The sequence below is a fragment of the Phoca vitulina genome, unplaced genomic scaffold (genome assembly GCF_004348235.1).
Source record: "Phoca vitulina isolate PV1807 unplaced genomic scaffold, GSC_HSeal_1.0 scaffold60, whole genome shotgun sequence".
NCBI lineage: Eukaryota > Metazoa > Chordata > Mammalia > Carnivora > Phocidae > Phoca > Phoca vitulina.
This window is the reverse complement of record NW_022589763.1, coordinates 6,242,649-6,263,954: the sequence shown is the minus strand read 5'-3', so window position 1 is coordinate 6,263,954 and position 21,306 is coordinate 6,242,649. Positions and strand designations below refer to the sequence as shown.

At 41.9% G+C, this 21,306-nt stretch overlaps 1 protein-coding gene across 3 annotated transcripts in view; it reads left to right on the top strand.

Moving 5' to 3' along the window:
• Positions 1–16,412: 16,412 nt before the first annotated feature.
• ANOS1 (anosmin 1) overlaps positions 16,413–21,306 on the top strand; it is a 696,329-nt gene continuing 691,435 nt past the window's right edge. For all 3 annotated transcript variants that reach the window (XM_032391219.1, XM_032391217.1, XM_032391218.1), the window contains exon 1: positions 16,413–16,951. The gene's annotated coding sequence lies outside the window, so the exon portion shown is untranslated. The remainder of the gene's footprint in view (positions 16,952–21,306) is intronic.

The following is a 21,306-nucleotide window of genomic DNA, read 5'->3' as shown; positions in this document are numbered from 1 at the left end:
GCTGTGTCTCTCTGTCAAATAAATAAATAAAATCTTTTTAAAAATTTTAAATTAAAAAAATTAAAAATAAAAAAAATCTGTTTTCCATAAGGATTAGATAGAACAAAAGTATTTAATGTGCCTCAGGCTAAAACTGTGTGGTACTAAAACTCGGGACTGTGTGAGAGCTGTTTCTTAGTACTAAAGACAAAATTTCATACTATCATCCACTCACTGTATTCCAGCATGTGCAGATGGCATAAACAACAGAACTGCCAGAAGACAGACCTGGCTCAAACAATTGTATAGTCCTGAGCCCATGAATTCCTCTGCAGTGGTTCAAATTAAACAATCATAAAAGTACCTGCACCCACACCATGTCATTCTATCAAAGACATTTCCCCCTGGTAAATTTATCTGTTCCAAAAAAGTCCAGACAACAGTATTATCAAAGCCCATACAAATAGTTGCTGTTCAGTGTGCCACCCAAAGGCAGATGTCTCCTTCAAAATCAGATGGTTTATGTTTGGTTTCAATGTTACCTAATTTTGCTAGACAATTCTTCTCTTGCTGTTTCGTTATCCTGGGCAATGCTCCACTCAAACATCATCCCTGCCAAACTACTAAAAGTATTTCCTATAAAGCAAGCCAAAAGCAGACAGGACAGAATCACATATTCAAAAATATTCAGGTATCTTTAACAAGAAAGAGAAACCTACCTAGAAAATTATATTTAGGCCTCCTTCATTAACAAATAGAAGCACTACCATTAAGAATTTAAAACACATATACCAGGAAGATCCCTACACAAACAATAAAAGTACTGTTGCTACACAAACTTTCTGAATGCAGAAAAAACTCAAGCTGATTAACTTCTGGCTGACAAAAGTTATGCCACTCTTTCTGTACCCTTCTACATAAAGGCCACCATATAGTCTACCTCAGGGTTGACAGGCATCCTTAAATCCTGGTCCCTTCAACAAAAATTTTTATGAAAACTAGATTCCAGAATATTTCTAATATTCATTGTTCAGATTTAAAAAATTATTATTTACAATGGTTTACAAAGAAAGTGGCAATAAATTTAAATGTTTTAAATACCATATTACACATTAATATGGTACACTAAAAGCAATATAAAATCTGTCTCAAGAAAGATAAAATTATAAATTTTTTTCAAAGGTTAACACATAATTCCCCTGGCTATAGAAAGTGGACTGACCAAAACAGAGCTAGTAATAAATTCCACACAAATGTTCTTAATGGCTGATCTAGGGACCATCAGCAGAAGCTCCGGATATTTAAGAAAACTTCTGAGATAACCAATAATTAAATATAGCAGAAAAATTTTATGAAAGTATGTAGCTAATACATTGAACCATACTCATAATTATCAATTCCTCATGTACATGAACTTCATATAAAAAAATAAATACTATTTCTAATCTACTTTTATCTCTCAAGTTGCTTTTTTTCCAAGTACTAAACACAAAGGAGTATTACTTTATTTTAGGTAATTTTGTTGAATCTTCTGAGTCCCTTACCTTCAGCATCCAATGCCCTCACCATCAGTTCCAGTGGTGAATCATCTACATAGAGTTCCCGGGTTCGAGATATAATTTCAACGCTGTCTATCACATCAACCTTAACATCACAGCGCAGTTCATGGTCAGTCACTATGATGAACCCAAAAACTTAGAATTTAATTCAATAGGTCATGAATCTATTAAATGTCTCAAACACTCAAAAGCTTATTCTATATTATAAAAAAGAAAGGCTATAACAGTTGCTTTCAACCTGTGGAAGAAAAGAGCATAATGAAAAATTCAAAAGTCTGTTTATAAGAGACAACAGACCAGGGTGCCTGGGTGGCTCAGTTGGTTAAGCGTCTGCCTTCGGCTCAGGTCATGATCCTGGAGTCCCGGGATCGAGTCCCACATCGGGCTCCCTGCTCGGCAGGGAGTCTGCTTCTCCCTCTAACCCTACCCCCTCTTGCGCTCTCTTTCTCACTCTCTCTCTCTAATAAATAAATAAAATCTTTAAGAAAAAAAATAAAGACAGATCCCATTTTAAAAGAATTTGTATTCCTTTGATAATGAAAAGGTTGAGCATTTTCTCACCGGGTGTTTAGAATCATGTGCATTTATTCTCCCACATTTTGTTTGTTCCTTTCTGGGTAGGACTGTTTTGAATGTAAGTTGCAGAAACCCAATTCCAAGTGGCATTGGTGACAGAGAACATTGGCTCAAGTAAGTGAGGACAGAAGTGTAGCTGGTTTCTGGAGTGGCTGGAAACAGGGATTCCAAGGCCGCTAGTCCTTACAGAGATGTCTGCCCATCATCTCGGCTTCCCTTTTGAAACTGGCTTTCTTCTCTGCCCCCAGAGCTGCTTCTCCTGAGAAGTAATGGATACAGCGGCCCGTATGTCCCAGGCTTAGGTCTTCAGCTGTGCTGACAGGGAGGGATTCCGTCGGACCCAAGGGACCCAGCTTGGTCCCAAAGTGCACCTGCAGGACCAATCGATGGTGGATGCCTTTGTATGAGCCAAATAGTTGGATGGAGAGGGGTGGGTTCCAGAAGAGGGGCGCTTGTGGCAGAAGAAGGGAGAGGCACTGGGCATGCCCTTCACCATTTCACTTTTAAAGAATTTTTACTTAAACAAGTACTCATATTGGCTGCTGGATTTTCAAATAATCTATATAGAAAGGCCAGGCTCACCTCATATGTCATCTGCAGATTAAAATCTGGATAGCTTAAAACAACAGAAATTCGTGGTCTCGCAGTTTTGGAGGCTGGAAGTCTGAAATCAAGGTAATCGCAGGGCTGTGCTCCCCATGAAGGCTCTAGGGGAGGATCGTTCCTTGTCCTTCTGCCGTTTTCTGTCCATCTTTGGCATTCCTTAGCCTATACATGCCTCACCTCAGTCACATGGCCACCTTCTGCTTGTGTGTGTTCACATCGACTGCCCTCTGTGTGTGTCTGTCTGTGTCCCAAATTCCCCTTTCTGTATTGACACCAGTCGTCGTGGAGTAAGACCCACCCCGATGACCTCAGTGGGGCTTCATTACCTCAGGAAAGACCCTGTTTCCAAATAAAGCCACGTTCTGAGGTCCTGGGGGTTAGGACTTCCAACATACCTTGTTTGCAGGACATGATTCAACCCATAAAAAGTTGAAGATATGATTTTTTTGAAAGATTTCATTTATTTATTTGAGAGAGAGAGAGCAGGAGGGAGAGGGAGAGAGAATCTGAGCGCAGGGCCTGATGCGGGGCCGGACCTCACGACCCTGAGATCATGACCTGAGCTGAAACCAAGAATTGGCTGCTTAACTAATTGAGCCACCCAGGTGCCCCTTAAGATAGGATAAAAAAAAAAACCAAAAAAAACCAAAACCCCTCAATGCTATTTTCATGGATATATTGGTTTGCAAACCAGTTCTTTTTTTTTTTTTTTTTAAGATTTTTATTTGTTTATTTAACAGAGCTAGAGAGAGCGCACAAGCAGGGGGAGCAGCAGGCAGAGGGAGAGGGAGAAGCCGACTCCCCGCTGAGCAGGGAGCCCGATGGAGGGCTCGATCCCAGGACCCTGGGATCATGACCTGAGCCGAAGGCAGACGCTCAACGACTGAGCCACCCAGGGGGCCCTGCAAACCACTTCTGGGGTGGTAATAATCTTGGAACCGCTCTCAACGTTGGTGTATTCACTTCTGCTTCATGCTCTATGATCACTGCACAGAGAGTGTGGTGTACCTCTTCGATTTGTATGACATACAGTCTTGGAAACAAGGGCAAGCATTCGCTAGGGTGAACATCAAGAATTTAATTTGTGGGGTCAAAAGTCATTGTATTTAAACTTTCAATAGGTGTTGCCAACTGACCTTCAAAATGTCCTTCTGTACTTAGAACAGAAGGGTGCCTCGTCTCCATATCTCTACTCAGTGCTTCACTCTGTTTTTGCCAATTGGAAATGTTACTTCATTATACTTTGAATTTCTCTGATGACTGGTTGGGTTGAGCTTTTCACATCTTTATCAGTTTTGTATACTTCCTGTTCTGCAAAGTGGCAATTTGTATCCATTCCTTTTATGTTTCTTCCATTGAGCTTTTCTACAAATTTGTGAGACTTCTTGAGATACTGAGCACATTAACCTCTTTGTTGTCTTTCTTGCAATGTTTTTCCTTTTCATTTTATTTAAAAAATTTTTTTTAAAAGATTTATTTATTTGAGAGAGAGAAAGATAACGAGAGTGAGCACAAGCGGGATCATGACCTGAACCGAAGGCAGACGCTTAACACACTGAGCCACCCAGGCGCCCCTTCCTTTTCATTTTAAATTAAAAAACATTTAAATTAAATGTAGTAAAATCTACAGATCTTTTTTCTGTGATTTCTTCTATTGCTTCCATGCACTGCAATTCCTTCCACGTTGGTCTATGTTTGTATGGTGCTGTTCTCAACACCTCGCATTTTCATCTACCTGGCCCTTTTGTGGCGGAGTTCTAACTTTGGTGGTCTCAAGTGACAAGATCAAGGGTTGGCAGACTTTTCTGGAAAAGGGCCAGATTGTAAATATTTTGGGTTTGAAGGCCATATGGTCTCTGTGACAACTGCTTTGCTGTTGTTGCTGGAAAGTGGACCATAGACACTATCTAAATGAATGGATGAATGGGCATGTCTGTTTGCCAATAAAACAAAATTTTTTTTTTTTTACAAAAACAGGTGGCAGGCTATAATTTGCCAACCCCTGGATGAGACAATTGCCAAATCTCCTACTCATTCAGGCAGATCATTTAGGCACACCAGTATCTTTACTTAGAGATAAGCAATAAACACATAGTGTAATGGTTGCAAAATCAAATGACCCACATCCAGTTAATGGCTAGCTGAGAAATAGTTTTTTGCATACAAAGACTCAACAAATCATACAGTTATGCAATCAGAATCACATAACTAAATTTCTTCCAGGCACTGAGATTCCTTTACTTGTCGAGAGAGCGATAGGGGTTTTATAAATGCCTCACGTCGACAGTGTGCGATTCTTTTTTGCGAAGAAAAAGAAACACTGATAAAGTTTTTCTGCTGACGTGGGAAAACTGGTAGCTTCAGAGAAATAGGATTAGCTGTCATGTTAAGGAAATAAACATCTTAGTGACACCGTTTATGGAAAAGCAATGATGGAATTGATGCAATTTAATGACAAATGCATCCTCTTAAACAGTTTGATTTGCTCGTTGAATGATTATAAATGGACTAGACAGCGTCCAGCGCAGTCCCCTTGGTCCATCGCAAATTATTCTTGGCGGGTGCCCTGGAGAGTCAATGGTGGTGAGTTTTGGGAACCTCTGGGTTAAGTGTTGCCTGGAGGTTTGGTCACACAGCAGATGACTGCTTCCACATTTCCAGGTTCCCTCCTGGCCAGAGGAGGAATGCGACACAGTCCTTGGAATGACTGCATAAACTCCTGGTTCCATGTTCGTCTCCTGAATAAGACCCTCTGGGGAGGTTGCCTGGGAATCTGCATTGAGACAAGAGCCCTTGGTGATCCTTCTGAGGTATCTGTACAGTTAAAGAACTCCTTATATAAGGTCTCACATCCCAAAATTAACTTGCAGTGAATCTAATCAATTGTAGGAGCTGTTCTCAACTTATCCATTTTATGTCCAGGGCAAATAGTGTTGCGGATATTTATGTCTGATTGTAGGAAATGACTCAATGGAAAAAATGACTTTATGTTTTTAACTTATCTTCCTGGCTTGGTTGTTTCAACCATATCACAATTCTGTCTCTAAAATGTTCTGATGGCTACTGAGACCAGGATTGTTATTAACATTAACTCTGTCGGTCCCTTCTAGCTTTATTTTACTCCTCATTCCTTTTCGTAGTATTAATCTGATGTTATTTAACAAAAACAAAACAATCACATCAAAAAAATGAGTAAAAAGAAGCATTCTCTTGTATTGGCATTTTTAAGAAAGATTTTATTTATTTATTAGAGAGAGCACGAGCAGGGGGGAGGGAAGAGCACGAGCAGAAAGAGAGGGAGAAGCAGACTCCCCACTGAGCAGGGAGCCCGATGCGGGACTTGAACCCAGGACCTTGGGATCAGGACCTGAGCCGAAGGCAGACGCTTAACGACTGAGCCACCCAGGCGCCCCTAGTTGTGTTTAATTTTAACGTATCAGTCTGACTGGTGTCTGATGAACTTTTTGGTCCGCCAATGATCTGGGGCTTCACCAGAGGTCTGAGGGCGGCCACGATGCCGAGTAGGAGATGGCTGCCACCTCCGTACGCGGCACCGAGGAAGACAGTGATCATATCTTCTTAATAGTATTGCCTCAAAGAGAAATGATACTGCTTTCACGTTTAGCCTCAGCTCTTATAAATTAAATTTGCCTGGAGTTGTTAAAGTATTTTGAGACTCTATGGTAACACAACACATTTTCTTAAATATTTGTGTGCATCTGTCTTCTTAGTTGGGCTCCCAGTGTTTAAGGGCAGCTCATGTCTCATTTGTCCTTCTGGAGCCATGCCTCATGGCATCTGCCCCTTAATACACGTCTCCTGAAGGACTGACATTCGTGTGTTGTAAGGGACATCTTCATGAAAAAATTCCGGCTGATCCTCATGTGAGCCACCTTTGATTTAAAAGCCTATTTCTTCTACTGCAAGAGGAGACGAACACTTTGACTTCTTTTTTCTACATCTTGAAAAAAAATCCAGATGCTAGAGGCTGATTGTGTATCTTTTATACAACCTGAATTTCCACACGTACAGTAACACCCCCACATCACTTGCATACATCAAGTTTGGGTGTTTGAATGCCAGCTGATGAGTGCTGATTTTGAACTCTCCTGCTTAAAATTTATTTTTTTCCTGAGAGTGTTCGCTTTCTGGTTCCCAGGAGTTTGATTTCTCTTTCTATTCTGGTGGGCTTAAAGCCTCAGAAATGCTTTGTTTGTGCCATTGTTTAGACAGGGGGAAGAAATGACTGGCTCTTATCTACAATCTATGTCCGATAAAGATTGCTTTGGCATAAAAGAAGCAAACGATAAAAAAACCACAAGTGCAAGAGGCTAAGCCTTAAAAGTATTCCCACTGAACCAAACCAAACCACACCAAAACAAGTCGGTTTAGAGTGTTGACAGGGGGCTTACCCAGCTGCAGGTGTCTTTGTCAAGGACAGAGGGAAGGTACTTGACTTCTAGGTGAATTTTCCAAGTGAGTTGATAAAATAATCTTCAAGAGTCAAGTTTGAAATTCCCTGTTTAACTTTCTGTAAACTTTCTGGCTCATCTGTTGCACAATTACTGTCAACAGTCCCTCTTACAAACAACAAAATAACTTCATCCATTCTCTTGATAAAGTCTTCACTTCCAATAAGTTGAAGGAACCACCGTTTTTTTTTTCTGGAGTGTATGTTTTTTTCTGCTTTACTTTTTTTTTTTTTTTGGTTTGTTTATTGAGGTATAATGTGTATATGGTAAAATTCACTCTTTTGCAAATGTGGAGTTCAGAAGTCTTCCAACTACATACAGCTCCTGGGTCCAATTTGGCCCACTGCTTGTTTTTATAAATCAAGTGTTATTGGCACACAGCCTCTCCTCCTCATTTACATATTGCCTATAACTGTGTTCTTGCTCCAATGGCAGACTTTGATCTGCAAAGTCAAAAATATTGTCTATCTCGCCCTTTCCATAAAGTCTATAGACTTGGCTACAGTTTTATGAATTTTACCAGTTTAAACAGTCATGGAACTATCACCACAATCAAGATATAAAAAAAATTTCCGTTGCCCTTAAAAATTGAGGAAGCTACAAGTTGAGGTAAGAAACGGTTTTAGAGAAGTAGACTTTTACTCTGTATTTTAAATTGACTTTAGGTTTTTAACATCGTAAGTCATTACGTAGACACAACATATTGGACGTTTGTGGTTGGTCTTTCCAGCAGCGATTGGCCACTTCTGTGTTCTACAGAACCCTGATTTCCTCTTGAGGAATTTAGCCGCCCCCCCCCCCCCATTTTTTGTATCACATGTGTATGTGAGCTGCATCCCAGCTGAAGCTCCTTTCTTCCCTGCTGGTTCCAAAGGTGTCTCCAGTGGGCTGCAAGGGCTTCTGGGAGAGAAAACTTCACTCGTCCCTGGGTGCTGCTGGAATAGCGTCTTTGCTCGTTGTAGTCGAATGAGGAAGCCCCTTGAATGGCTGACACCCGTTGGGGCCCATGACAGATATAGAGACTTGGTGTGGAAGTGAAACTCAGGCTGCCTGGGCGGCACTGAGAAGTGGAGAGAAAAATCCAGTCCTGACCACGTGGATTTTTTGAACCCAGATTCAACTCTTGCTTCTCACTAGCCTTAGGGCCAGACACGCCAGTGAATTTCCTTGAGTGTGCAAGTTGGCTGGAGAAGGAATTTCTGTTATTTGTAACTAAATGAGCTGCAATTGATGCCCGCTCTGTAACACTCAGGGAAGCACAAAATTACAAAAACACCCGATCCAGATGTTTATGCTGTAGTTGAGGATTTGTTACTACTACTTAGCTCTCTGGAAACAGAGATGGCCAAAGAAGGTCTTCCCAAGAAGGCAACATTGGAACAGGGATCTGAATGAAGGAAGGGTGTTGGCTCTGCGGTTCAAGGGAGGGAGAAAGTTCTGGGCAGAGAGAACTGCAAGGGCACAGCCCTAGATAGGACTGTGTTGGTTTGAGCAGCGGATCGGCAGATGTGGATGGTGGGTGAATGGGTGCGGTGGGAGAAGCAGTTGGAGATAAGGGTAGGGAGACGCAATTAACGTTCATGACTGATGGCTCTATGTGGAATCACGAGCCACAAAGCAAGCGTTTGATGAGTATTTAGGGGAAAAAAAAATGTCTCAACCAAAGGGCAACTGATGCCTTGTGGTTTAATTGAAGGCGCTGTGGCAAGCATGGGAATCTCTTTTTGGGAAGTGGGGGAGATTTTGGCAGCCTGGTGTGGGCTTCCCAGGTGTGTAAGGATGCGTTGCCGGTGCAGGCTGGATTGACTGCAACGCTCCCTGCTCCCTGCAGCAATGTGGGGGTGACTGAAGGGAGCCCGAGATCTTCCAACAGTGCCGCCTTCCCCTGAACCACCCGCCGCCTAAGCAGTCCCATCTCTGCTTTCACATCCACATTGCCAGTTGTGTGCTTTGATATCTTCGTAACAAATGCTGCATGGAAAACGTGCAGAGTCCCGGGACCTGTTTCACTGTGAATGCAGCAGAATGCACTGACCATCCAGTCACCAGCTTTGTGGGGCAAACACGTCAATAAATGTAACTTACAAGGCAATTCTAAGCCTTTGATGAGTGGGAGCTCCAAGGGAATGCCTGGTGATTAAGTCCAAGAGAGAATTCATGTTTGGGATGCTCTAGGGACTCACGCCAAAGTCATGTACCTTTGCTACTCTTTGCTCGAAATATATTGAACAAAGACTCCTAGTCCAGATGTTCCGTCTGACACGTGTTTATGAAGTGCTTTCTCTGCCTGACGGTTCAAGAAAATGAGAGAGCTTCCATCCTCAAAGAACTAGCATCTGATTGGGAGAGGCAGATAAAATAAGCCAATAATTTCTGGGTACTCAGTGGTCTGAAGGGATGCGAGCAAGGCTCCTATTAGCAGTCCAAGACAAAGATCAGAGAGCTTGTTGAACAACAGATGAATGCTGCTGGATAAGGGAGAGTGTCCTGTGTGGCGTGAAGCCCTGGGCAGAGTCAGTCTCTCTCCCCCGGGGTCCAAAGAGTAATATTTATGGGGTTGCCTGAACTAGTAAGGATCTGATGTGGAGAGGGAGAGGAAGACAGACAGAGACAGAGAGACACAGAGGTACAGAGAGGGGATGGGGAAGAGGGAGGGGGCATCTGTGTGACTAAGTTTTTGCTTTTAGTTCACTCCTTAGAACTGAGATGATAAATTTGACTATTTCTGGAAAGTTCTTTAATCCAAGAAAGAATTTTGTAGCTGCTACCAAGTGAAAAGTCATAGGTCACCTAACACACAGTGCCCCAAACAGCTTTAGCTGGACCAGTGCTTGGATTTTGTGGCTTCTGTGTTCGTTATCTAGCACTTGGGGCTCTGTGGAAGCTTGATAAGAGTCTTTTTAAAGAAGGTACTTGCTGGATGTTCTGTTCTGCTTTCCCTCTGGATGTCTGTAAATATGTCACACTACCCCTCTCCGAAGGGCACCGAACTTCCCCACGAAACTACAGGAATGGGGACATTATTTGCAACTGTTTATTTAGAGCAGAGGTGAAAGTTCTAAGGAAATCCGTAATCTCCTTTCTCTCATTTCTGCAAATCGGAGATTACTTTCCCCCTCCTTCTGCAGGGCTGATGAAACCAAGCAAAAAGAAGAACATTTCAAGAGGCCAGACTCTTTGTATGTGGTAAGGCTTTGGTTGGAAGGAAAGGAGAAGTGAGGAACAAGCCGTGAAGGAAAGAGTTCCGCCTTGATTAATCTGAATTGGCAGTGTTTGTCAGCGAGAATCCTTCTTACTGTGCACTTGCAGGGCGCCCAGACATGACTGCAGTAACTTACGACTCGTCTCTGCACTCATACTTTTCTTGTCCTCTGTCCTCATAGTTTATGAGTGACAGAATAAGCATACTAATTAGTCAACTGTCATTTGGGAGCACGAAAAAAAAAATAGCATTTACCATGGACTTTCAAATTCTGGATCTAGTACACTGTAATAGTTTTCATGCTTTCCATCACATTTTTTGGGGAGTCTTTTCTTCCTTCCTTGATTACTTGTGACGCCTTTGCCCAGTACGGTGATGGGGCTGCAGTGGAATGAAATCATTTCTCTTGTGTGGGATTGTGGGAGTGAGTTCCATTAAGAGAAGGTTACACCACAGACGCTCTGAGGCAACAGCTGTGTGGATGGAAAATTCCAGGCTTTCTTGTTGCAATGTTTTCCATTTTTATATGTGTAAGGAAATGTGTGCTTAACTGAACTCAGCTGTTTGAAAATTCACAGAAAGTATGAGATAATACCTGTGTTTGCCACTTAAACAATTTTAAATAATAGCAGAAAAGATGTGCTTGGTTTACAAGAGCTCGTGAAATACGTATTCTGTGACCAATAGTGTGCCAAACACCGAGGGGGGCTTAAAAAAGTACGGTGTTTACATTCTGATTGATCCACTGAAATGTATGTGCCTGAAATAATATGAGGGTTTTTGTTTGTTTGTTTGTTTGTTTTCGATGATGAGAAAATGAAAGATTGCTGTAGGCTATTTTCATGGTTCATGGAAGTGGTGAGTTTTGAGTTGTCCTTTGAGGATGGATAGAGCTTTTAATAATTATTAACATTAATATTATATATTATTTAATTATAATATTTAATTATAATAATAATTAAAAAATAATTTAAAATTATTATATTATTATGATGCACTTACTATGCACTATGCAATAATTAAAAAAATTATTGAAGGGGCACCTGGGTGGCTCAGTCGTTAAGCGCCTGCCTTCGGCTCAGGTCATAATCCCAGGGTCCTGGGATCGAGCCCCGCATCGGGCTCCCTGCTCTGCAGGAAGCCTGCTTCTCCTTCTCCCACTCCCTCTGCTTCTGTTCCCTCTCTCGCTGTGTCTCTCTCTGTCAAATAAATAAATAAAAAATCTTAAAAAAAAAAATTATTGAAGACTATATCCAGAAAGGTGTAGCTATGTGTCTTCAGTGAACAGTGTATTGACTTTTTACGACCGAGCACACCCATCAGATCAACACTCAGATCACGGGAAGAACATTCTTGGCACTCTGGAGTTTCCTCTTCCCTCCCCCATCCCTTTTCAGTCACGGCCACCTCTACCTTTCTGAACAGCTTGACCTAATTGGCTCATTTCTGTACTTTCTATACAACGAAGGATGCAAAATGCGGGAAGCCTCTATCCAACACGATGACAGAATGATGCTCTTTTGTGGTCGGTGCTTCTCTAGCCCATCCCGATGCCCCAGGCTACACGTGGTTGCAGATCATCCGTTTTCATTGCTGTGTAGCGCTCCCACGTAGAAACACACCGAATTTACCCTCTGCATTGTTTTTTGGATTTCTGGGGTTTCCAGTTTCAGGGTGCTTTGCGTAATGTTGCCATGAATATTGAAGTGCATGTCTTTTGGTGAAAATATGTACACGTCGGGTATGTGTTTACCCAGGAGTGGGCGTGCTCTGTTTTAGTACATCCCTCCGGACGGTTTTCCTGAATGGTTGTGTCAGTTCACACTCCTGCCAGCGGGGGGCGAGGTTCCAGTTGCTCGCCAGCCTGGCTCTGGGCTGTCTGATGGGTGTGCAGTCCGGGAGCTGTGCGGAAGGCGGGCGGAAGAAGAACACATCGCCGCAGACACAGCATTGCCAGTAGGCAATGGTCAGCTCTGTACTGGGGGCAGTGAGAAATGAGGTCTCTACGTAACTGGAGGAAGGCTGGGACAGGGGCTGGCTGCTGCTTCCTCCACAGGTCCCAGAGTTTGCACTTGCTCCCCAAACAGAAGGAAACGATGAGAGAGAGCCGGTATGCTCGTTGGGCATCTCACTCAGGCCATCTCACCCTCTGAGGGCTTTGTTGCATTCCAGCTAGACCTCCTTTGTGAATTGAAAGTGATCTCTATTGTAGGCAGCCCCTTGCTTCACTTTGCTGCCCCATTTCACCCCGAAGGTGCATGCTACTGGGCTCTATTGTAGAACGGACCGAACCCTCTCTCTCTGTTGGGACAGGAACTTCGGTTGCAGAACTTGGGTGGGCTTTCTTCTTTGCTCTTTCTTCTCTCACATCTCACGTTGGGAGCTGATCCTCAGAAACTCCAGAAAATAGTGGAACAGTAGGGTTCCCTAGCAGTTTTTAAAAATAGCTTGAGTTTTTTGAGCTTTGAGTTTCTTGCTGTCTTTGGCAAACTGTAATGCTGTTCAGCCTGTCTTAACCTAAGTTCCTCCAGTAGCCTGAGAGCACCCATATTTCAAGACTCTGTGGGAAAGAGTTCTGGAGCTGTGCTGCTCGATCCCATATCTTCTAGACACATGTAGCTATTTAAATTTAAACTAATCAAAGTTCCTGGGGCGCCGGGCTGGCTCAGTCAGTTAAGCACCTGCCTTCGGCTCAGGTCATGATCCCGGGGTCCTGGGATCGAGCCCTGCATCGGGCTCCCTGCTCAGCGGGAAGCCTGCTTCTCCCTCTCCTCCCCGCTCATGCTCTCTCTTGCTATCTCTGTCTCTCTCTCAATTAAATAAAATCTTTTTTTAAAAATTATAAAGTTATTATAAGTAATAAATTACTAATTAAAATGAAATTAAACACTCAGTTCTCAGTCCTGCTACCTAGCCACATTTCCAGTGCTCAGCAACCACACATGGCTAGGGGTCCTGTGTTAGATAGCCCAGAACATTTCCCTCGTTGCAGGAAGATCTAGCGGGCAGCAGTGGTTGGGATGATAAAATGCCGAAGAAAGGAGCGAGGACTGGATTAAAAATGTACATGTGATGTTGCATCCCGTTTTAGTGGTTACTATAAAAATGTCTGGTCTTTGATCTAAGCTGCATTGCTGTTAGCACCATTATTTGTTTCTTGGATTTCTTATTTCAGTCATGTCTGATAGATGTTTCCTGCATTTTGTTCCTCTCACATAGTATTATTATTATTTTTTTTTCCTGGCTGTGAAATAAAATCTGGGTGGCTAGGCATTACCCACAAAATCAAAAGCCATCGCAACCTACTACTACATGTTGATTTACTGTTCATGTGCAAACAAATAACTAACTTGCCCATAAAAATGTTGTCTGTAACCGATGCTTCCAGCCCCCCTCTGCAGCTGGGGCTGGGATGAGGTCAGCGGCAGACCCGGCCACTCCTGTCTGAGGGCCTGCTGCCCGAAACCTCCGGTCGGTCTGGAAAGGAAGTGAAAAAACTCATGGAGGATTGAACAAGGCGCTTTTGATTAGGAAAATATTCTTATTTTTACATGCCCTGGGGATTTTTGGATGTCGTTGAAAAACAGTCATATATCCTGTTCTTCAAAGTATTTCCTTTATCAGAATAAAACACACTTCTAACAGGGAGCTTGGATCAATAAAAAAATGGTAACCTCAGCAGAATGCCCTCTTCCTTCTTAGATGTAGAATGTATTTCCCTTTGGTTCAAGATAAAATGAGAATAAAGTTCCAGTGGCAGTTGGTTCTATCATATGTGCTTTGGATATTTATTTATCCAAAAATATTTATTGAGTACTTACTACTTACTGGACACTAAATTTGGTCCTGGGGATGCACTGGTGGCCAAAACTGGTCCATCTCCTGTTCTTGTGGCCCTTATTGTCTACAAGGGGAGACTGGTGTTTCAAGAAGATAGGAACTACTATAAATAGGTCCAGAAAAAGGAGACATAATCAGCACAGATTGAAGGGACAGGGAAACGTAAGTTGAGTGGGCCAAAATATTTTGATTTTGCACAAGAAGTCATAGAAAAAGTAGTGGTGTGAAGTAAAAGGGCACAGGCTTCTGGGTCAAGACCTCTGGGTGTATTTCCTGGTGTATCCAGTTATCCGATAGCTATAGAACAAATCACTCCCTAGTAGCTTAAAACAAGTGTTTATTATCTATCTCATAGTTTCTGGGGGTAGGAATTTGGGAGCAACTTAGGTGGTTCTGACTCAAGGTGTCTCATGAGATTGCAGTGAAGATTTCAACCCTGGCTGAAGTCATCCAAAGCCTTAATTGAGGCTGGAAGGTGGCTCACTCACATGGCTCTTGGTAGAAGGCGAGTGTTTTTTTTCTGCGTTTTGGCAGAAAGCCTCTTCCTCACCAAGTGGACTTGTTGAATAGGCTGCTGGAGTATCTTTACCACGTGGCAGTTGCTTTCCATCAGAGTGAGTGATCCAGGAGAGAGCAAGATGGATGCCTTATTGCCTTCTATGACTTTGTCTTGAAAATCACATGTGGCGCGCCTGGGTGGCTCAGTTGGTTAAGCGACTGCCTTTGGCTCAGGTCATGATCCTGGAGTCCCTGGATCGAGTCCCACATCGGGCTCCCTGCTCGGCAGGGAGTGTGCTTCTCCCTCTAACCCTCCCCCGCTTATGTACTCTCTCTCTCTCTCTCTCTCATTCTCGCTCTCTCAAATAAATAAATAAATCTTAAAAAAAAAAAAGAAAATCACATATGTTCATTTCACATTCTATTTGTCAGAAGCAAATCACCACTCAAGGGAAGGGAAACTGGGCTCCACCTTTTGAAGAGAGAAATATCAAAAAAAATTTGTGGACACATTTTAACGCCATTGTACTTACCCTGGCTCTGTTCTTTTCTCGCTGTGGGGTTGTGGGAAAGTTTCTATATGGAGTTTTAGTTTTCTCATATGAGAAATGAGTTTAATGATACCCATGTCACAGGGCTATTGAGAGGATTAAGTGTGACTATAAGTGAAGAAAGCTTTGCAGTCTGAAGAGTTATGTAGAGGTTAGTCATTCAGGAAAAGAGCACAGAAACATGGAAACCCACACTTACAAATTCCCATTGATTCACTTTAAGAAATTTGTTGAGCTACGAAAGATTTCCAGGATGATTCAGGAATGATCTGGGCTGTGAAAGACTTTCTTCACTTTTTCAATTCCTTTTCCTTCTGCTAGAGTTCCAGTTTGATATGCGTTGGACCCTCTCGATATTCCTTTGCTTAAACTAATTTTTAACTCTTTGCTTCCTTGTTCTGGTCTGATGCAAACTTCTAACTGCAATTTCATTTCTTGGCTGTGTGCCGCAGAAAGCAGTTTCTGTCTTTGAATTTCAGTGACTTTTTTTTTAAATCCCCAAGATGTCTAATTTAATTTTCCCATCCACCTGTTACTTTTCTTTACTCCCAACACGTGTTTCCATTCATAGGTATTGCTGATCTCTGCACATTAGGAGCTTACCGATTGAAAGAGTTAGACCCACACAGCCATTCAGGGAAGGGATGGTAGGGAAAACAGCTGGTGAAAAACGAAGGTATGACTTCTGTTCATGAAGAGCGTCAACATTACTTGTATTCAATGTGCTACTGAATTATTGTGAGTGCTATTTTTTAGCCTCATTTCTTCCTATTTGTCTTTAACATGGATGCCAATAATGAGTAGTGATGCTCTGAGTCCCAGCTGGAACGAGTTGTTTTCCTTAGAATCTGCGTTCTGCGTGCCTGTGTTGGTCTAACTTTTTTAGTCTGTAAGCGCCCTAATGTGCGGAGATCCGCAGGGTCAGTGATTATGGCATTACTGTGTGCTTCCTTTTCCGTCAGCCTTCGACTTCTCATCTCTTTTTATGTCTCTAATTCCACCAATACGGCTGCCTTTCAACAAGAGTGCTTGTGCGCCTGTTTTGGACGGTTGTCCATCTCTGAATATTGGCCATTTTTACCTCTGCTTTTGCCACTCTTAGTCTCATTTCCCCTTTCTCTTCCCTAAGGTCATTGTCAAAAAGGATGAGGAGTGCCTGCAGAATGACATACAACTGCAACAGAAACCTTCCAACACACGTTCCTTGGCTCGTTCAAGCAGTCTTCACTGAGCACATACTCCCGTCTGTTACTGACTTCTATGCCACCTGCTATTGGTTTGAAGAAAACGAGGCATAGCTTTTACCTTTCCAGAACTCACTGTTAAGTGTTTTTGAAATTACTGGACCTCCCCATGGCTGTTGGAATAAATTAGGCCTCCGTGATGGCAGCTAGGGTGATGGTATTTTGGCTGTAGATATTACCATCAGGGATGAAGACTGTCTCCATTGGTTACCCGCTTGAGTGGACATAGGTACCTTTTTGTTTTTTCTGTACATCTTTGACTTGAAGTCAGAAGATCTGGACCTAATATTAGCTTTGCCATTGAGTAACACATACAACCTAACTAATTCAATCTGTGCAGGCTGAGTAACACCTTTGCTCAGCATGATTGCCGGCTTACACTGCATTTGCTGAGTGAATCGACAAAGACATGAACACAATAAAGGTAGGACCTTGGGTAATGCAGGCAACTTGTCTCACCTTCAGAACCATCATTTTAAAACGGAGATGACTGCATTAGGGCTCTTTAAAGACTCAACGATAACTTTTGTTTTTAAGATTCCAAATTCAATTTTTGCATACTGGACTGGATATCTTGGGGAAAAGAAAGCCAGACAGGTCAAAAATCTACTGTAATGCTCTATTAGAGTTAAATATGATCCAGTGACGATTTCTCAGAAAGTAATTTTTTTCAAAGAATGTACATAAACCCCAGATGATATTTTTAATAATGTTATCATCATCATTATTGATATTCACCTAAGGGCACTTTACCTTGGCAAGCAGTTCAGGATTTGTCAATTTTATGCTTAGGTGTATTGATCTCACTTAGACTCCCTCATCCATACAGCCCAGAATGGTGATTTGATAATTCCTCAGCAATCATATTAACTCCTTACATTCATTAGAATTCCTTTCACTGTGAGTTTTTATAAAGCTTTCTAGTAATGAATTACTGAGTCCCTAGCACGAAAGGAAATGAACTTACTGTTTACTCTTCCACGACCATAGGAGTTTCCAGCAGACAGCTTGCCATTAGCAAAGCAAGCTCACTTTCCCAATGTACAAACTGCTAAGTTTTCCCTAGTTATATATTTGCTACCAATTTCCTTGGATTGATTTATATTTTAGGAATTGGTTCTAATTTTGAATTGGCCACTGTGTGTCTTTCCTCTGAAAACTGGTCAAGAACATGCACAGTGTAATACTTTTTTTTTTTAATATTGATCTTTTTTTTAAAAGATTTTTTTAATTTATTTTTCAACAGAGAGAGAGATAGCGAGAGGTAACACAAGAAGGGGGAGCGGGAGAGGGAGAAGCAGGCTTCCCGGCGAGCAGGGAGCCCGATGTGGAGCTCGATCCCAGGACCCTGGGATCATGACCTGAGCTGAAGGCAGATGCTCAACGACTGAGCCACCCAGGCGCCCCAGTATAATACTTAATGCTGGAATACATAGGACTAAAATAAGTAAGGCTGTCTTGATGATGCTTAATTTGACCTCAGTCCATCAGTCCAAATCTGTGACTACACACATTCTCTTGACGGCACTCTGCTTTGAGAATCTCTTGCAGTAGTTTAATTAGACAAGTACTTGGGTTTTCACTCACAGTCCTGTAAGTCAAGAAAACCCCCTTTCGTTGTACTTCTTTGTATATGAATCACACGTACTACTGTCACTGACATCTTTGTTAGGTTTCTGGAATGTCTGAGGGACTCTGTGTAAGGTATACAACACCTGTGCAGGGGATTTCCAGGTTTCTTGCAAATTCTACTCCGTTCCACCCCATAGAATAGATGATAAAATAGCTTGTTATAAAGCCACTGAGAACAGGTGCCTTTGGTGGCTGGTTTTATTCATTAAAATAACCATGGATATAGAGTAGTGTTTAAGGGTATAGGCTTTGGTCTCAGACTTCATGGTTTTGATTCCCTGTCCTGCCTTAGACTACCTGTGTAGCTGGGGCAGACTTTCTTTACTCTCTCTCAGACTCTCTTTTCTCATTGTGAAAGGCAGGACACCCCACATGGTCACTGGGGATTAAATGAGTAATACTAATGGAATAGTTGAATGCTTAGATCGGCAATTGTCAGAGAAGGCGTTCAGTAGGGGCACCTGGGTGGCACTTTCTGTTAAGTGTCCAACTCTTGGTTTCGGCTCAGGTCATGATCTCAGGGTCGTGAGATCGAGCCCTGTGCCAGGCTCAGCACGGAGTCTGCTTGGGATTCTCTCTCTCTCTCCCTCTGCTCCTCCCACTCCTGCTCTCTCTCTCTCAAATAAATAAATCTTAAAAAATAGTGCTCGGTGAACATTAAAAAAAAAGGGGGGGGCAAACAAAAAGCCAATTTGTGACATTTCTTTTCCCGTGATGTAAAGAATAAAATCCAGAAAAACAAGGAGGCAAGATAGCTACTGACTAAATTTTCTTCCTCTCCCCCTCCCTCCCTGCCCCGACCCAGGATATTTCCTTATAAAATTAGAGAGTAGACTTGGGAATGAGAAGGTGATGGCTGTGGGTATAGAAATGTCTGGCTGAAGAAAGGACTATTAAATAGACATTTTATATTTTGGGTAATTACCCAGAATACAGAAGGCAGTTTTCCATGCTTGGGAAACTCCCTGCTACACTGGGAGAGTCTTCTTAATTTTTGTTTTAAATTTTATTGTGCATGGCAGGCTGTGTTCCCTTTAGAGGCCATCTGAATATTGGATTTGCCCATATAATTTCATGAACTGAGTTATTCCACTTATCTGTGAGCTCTCATACATTTGATTCCATGAATATAATTTGATACATTTGGCTAAAAGACATTGGCTAATGTCATAAGAATTTCATCTTGGCATAGATACAGCAAGATTGGAAACATGTAGCAAGGTACAACAAGTCTGGTTGGTAGGACTCTATAAAGAGAGAAATAATTTGTTTCTTAAAAATCAGAGGGCTTGGCGTATCCGGTATAGTCTTATTCATAATGTGCCTTTTAATATTCAGTCTGTTACATGCACAGAGTAAAGAAAAAACACGAATTTAACCCTTCTCCAATGCAAATATTTGATAGACCATTTAAAATTTTATCTCAATATTTTCCCTTGATCTCAATTAAGTTATGAAGCTTTCTTTTGTAGAAAAAAAATAAATCATACTCAACATAGTCTCAGTTTGATTAATATTTTTTGTCAATTCGATTATATTTCATGTAATTTCATAACTCACATGGGTTGCTGGCAACAGATGTAGACATTCATGGAAAATTCTGGAGAGTGACAGAGACCATCTCTACTTCCTTTATTAGAGCATAATCAGAAAAAGAAACCTTGTAGGAAGAGGTGTAGTGGCCCTAAGAAGAAAAACTATAATTGATGTACAAAATATCCATGTTTGGTTTTTTGATACTTTAAAGACTATCAGTAAAAAAAGTATTTTATCTGATCTGCTGGAAGGGTTGACACCTTGAAAAAAATTTTTCCAGTTGGAGCTGAGTCCTTTTCTGGATAATTTGTGCTCTTTATGTATATATGTGTGTGTTCAAATTACTATGGCTTTGTAACAAATTACCCCCAAAATGTAGCGGGCTTAAAACAATGGTAATAATTTCTTACCTCTTGGGTTTCTATGGATGGGGAATTTGGAAGTGGCTTAGCTGAGTGGTTGTGGCTCTGGTTCTCTCAGGAGGTTGCAGTCAGTTGTTGACCGGGGCTGCAGTTGTCTGAAGGCTTAACTAGGGCTGGGATCTACTTTCAAGGCAGCTCCCTCACTTGCCTGACAAGTTAATCCCTTTCTACCTGGCCTCTTCATGCTTGAGTATCCTCACAGCGTGGCGGAAGGCATTTCACAGAGTGGGTGATGCAAAAGACCAAAGGGGAAGCTTTGATGGCTTTTATGACTTAGGCTTAGAAATCACACACTATCATTTCTGCTGTATTCTCTGGGTGCAGGGCCAGTCCTGGTTCAGTGTGGGAGTGGACTATGCAAGGGTATGAATTCCAGTTGGTGAGCATCACTGGGGGCCATTTTGGAGGTTGGCTACCATGGTGCATGTATTTATATGCTTTAACTAACATTTGAGAATGTGTTTAGTAAAATACCAGTATTGGACATGATCTACTTAAACATAAAGAGAAAAATGATTGAAGGTTCAAAAAGATGAGTTCAAATACAGCAAATCTGAAAACCATGAATGTGCTCTGCTTTTGGCCAAAACATCAGTTTTAAAGACACTTCCTTCTTTAATAGATAAAGATTTAAAAGCTTTCATGTATCCAATCATTCTTAAGCTTGGAATTACCCTTTTTCTCCTTTGCTTGGCTGGAGGTTATGCATACATAAGGACCTTAACACCTATAATAGTAATTCACGGAAACAGGTCATTAGAAACAGAATACATTTGTATGTGCTATGGTTCAATAATGAACGTGTTCACGTGAAAAAGAGTCTGGGAAATTTAGGATTTACAAGCGAGTTAGAGGACTCTGGTGTGTATCTGATTCCATAAAGTCTCTCCACCATTGGGAGCCTTGAAAGGAGTATGTTGAGGTCTTTAAATATGGCAGAAAACCGCACACTGCCTGCTCTGGAGTATTAGGAGATGTACCTGATACAGCCTCATGAGAAGTGGTTTCAGAGTTTTGAGGTGGCTCTACCACATGAAGTTTGGCCTAACATCTCGTTAAAGTCATCCTTGGAACAGAACCCTGAATTCCTTGTGCAGTAGAACGGAGGAACAGACTGGAGAAAGAGGCAGTTGGAGAATAAAGATTCAGACGGGGAAAGCAATACCCAGATTCAGGGGTCCACAGTGTC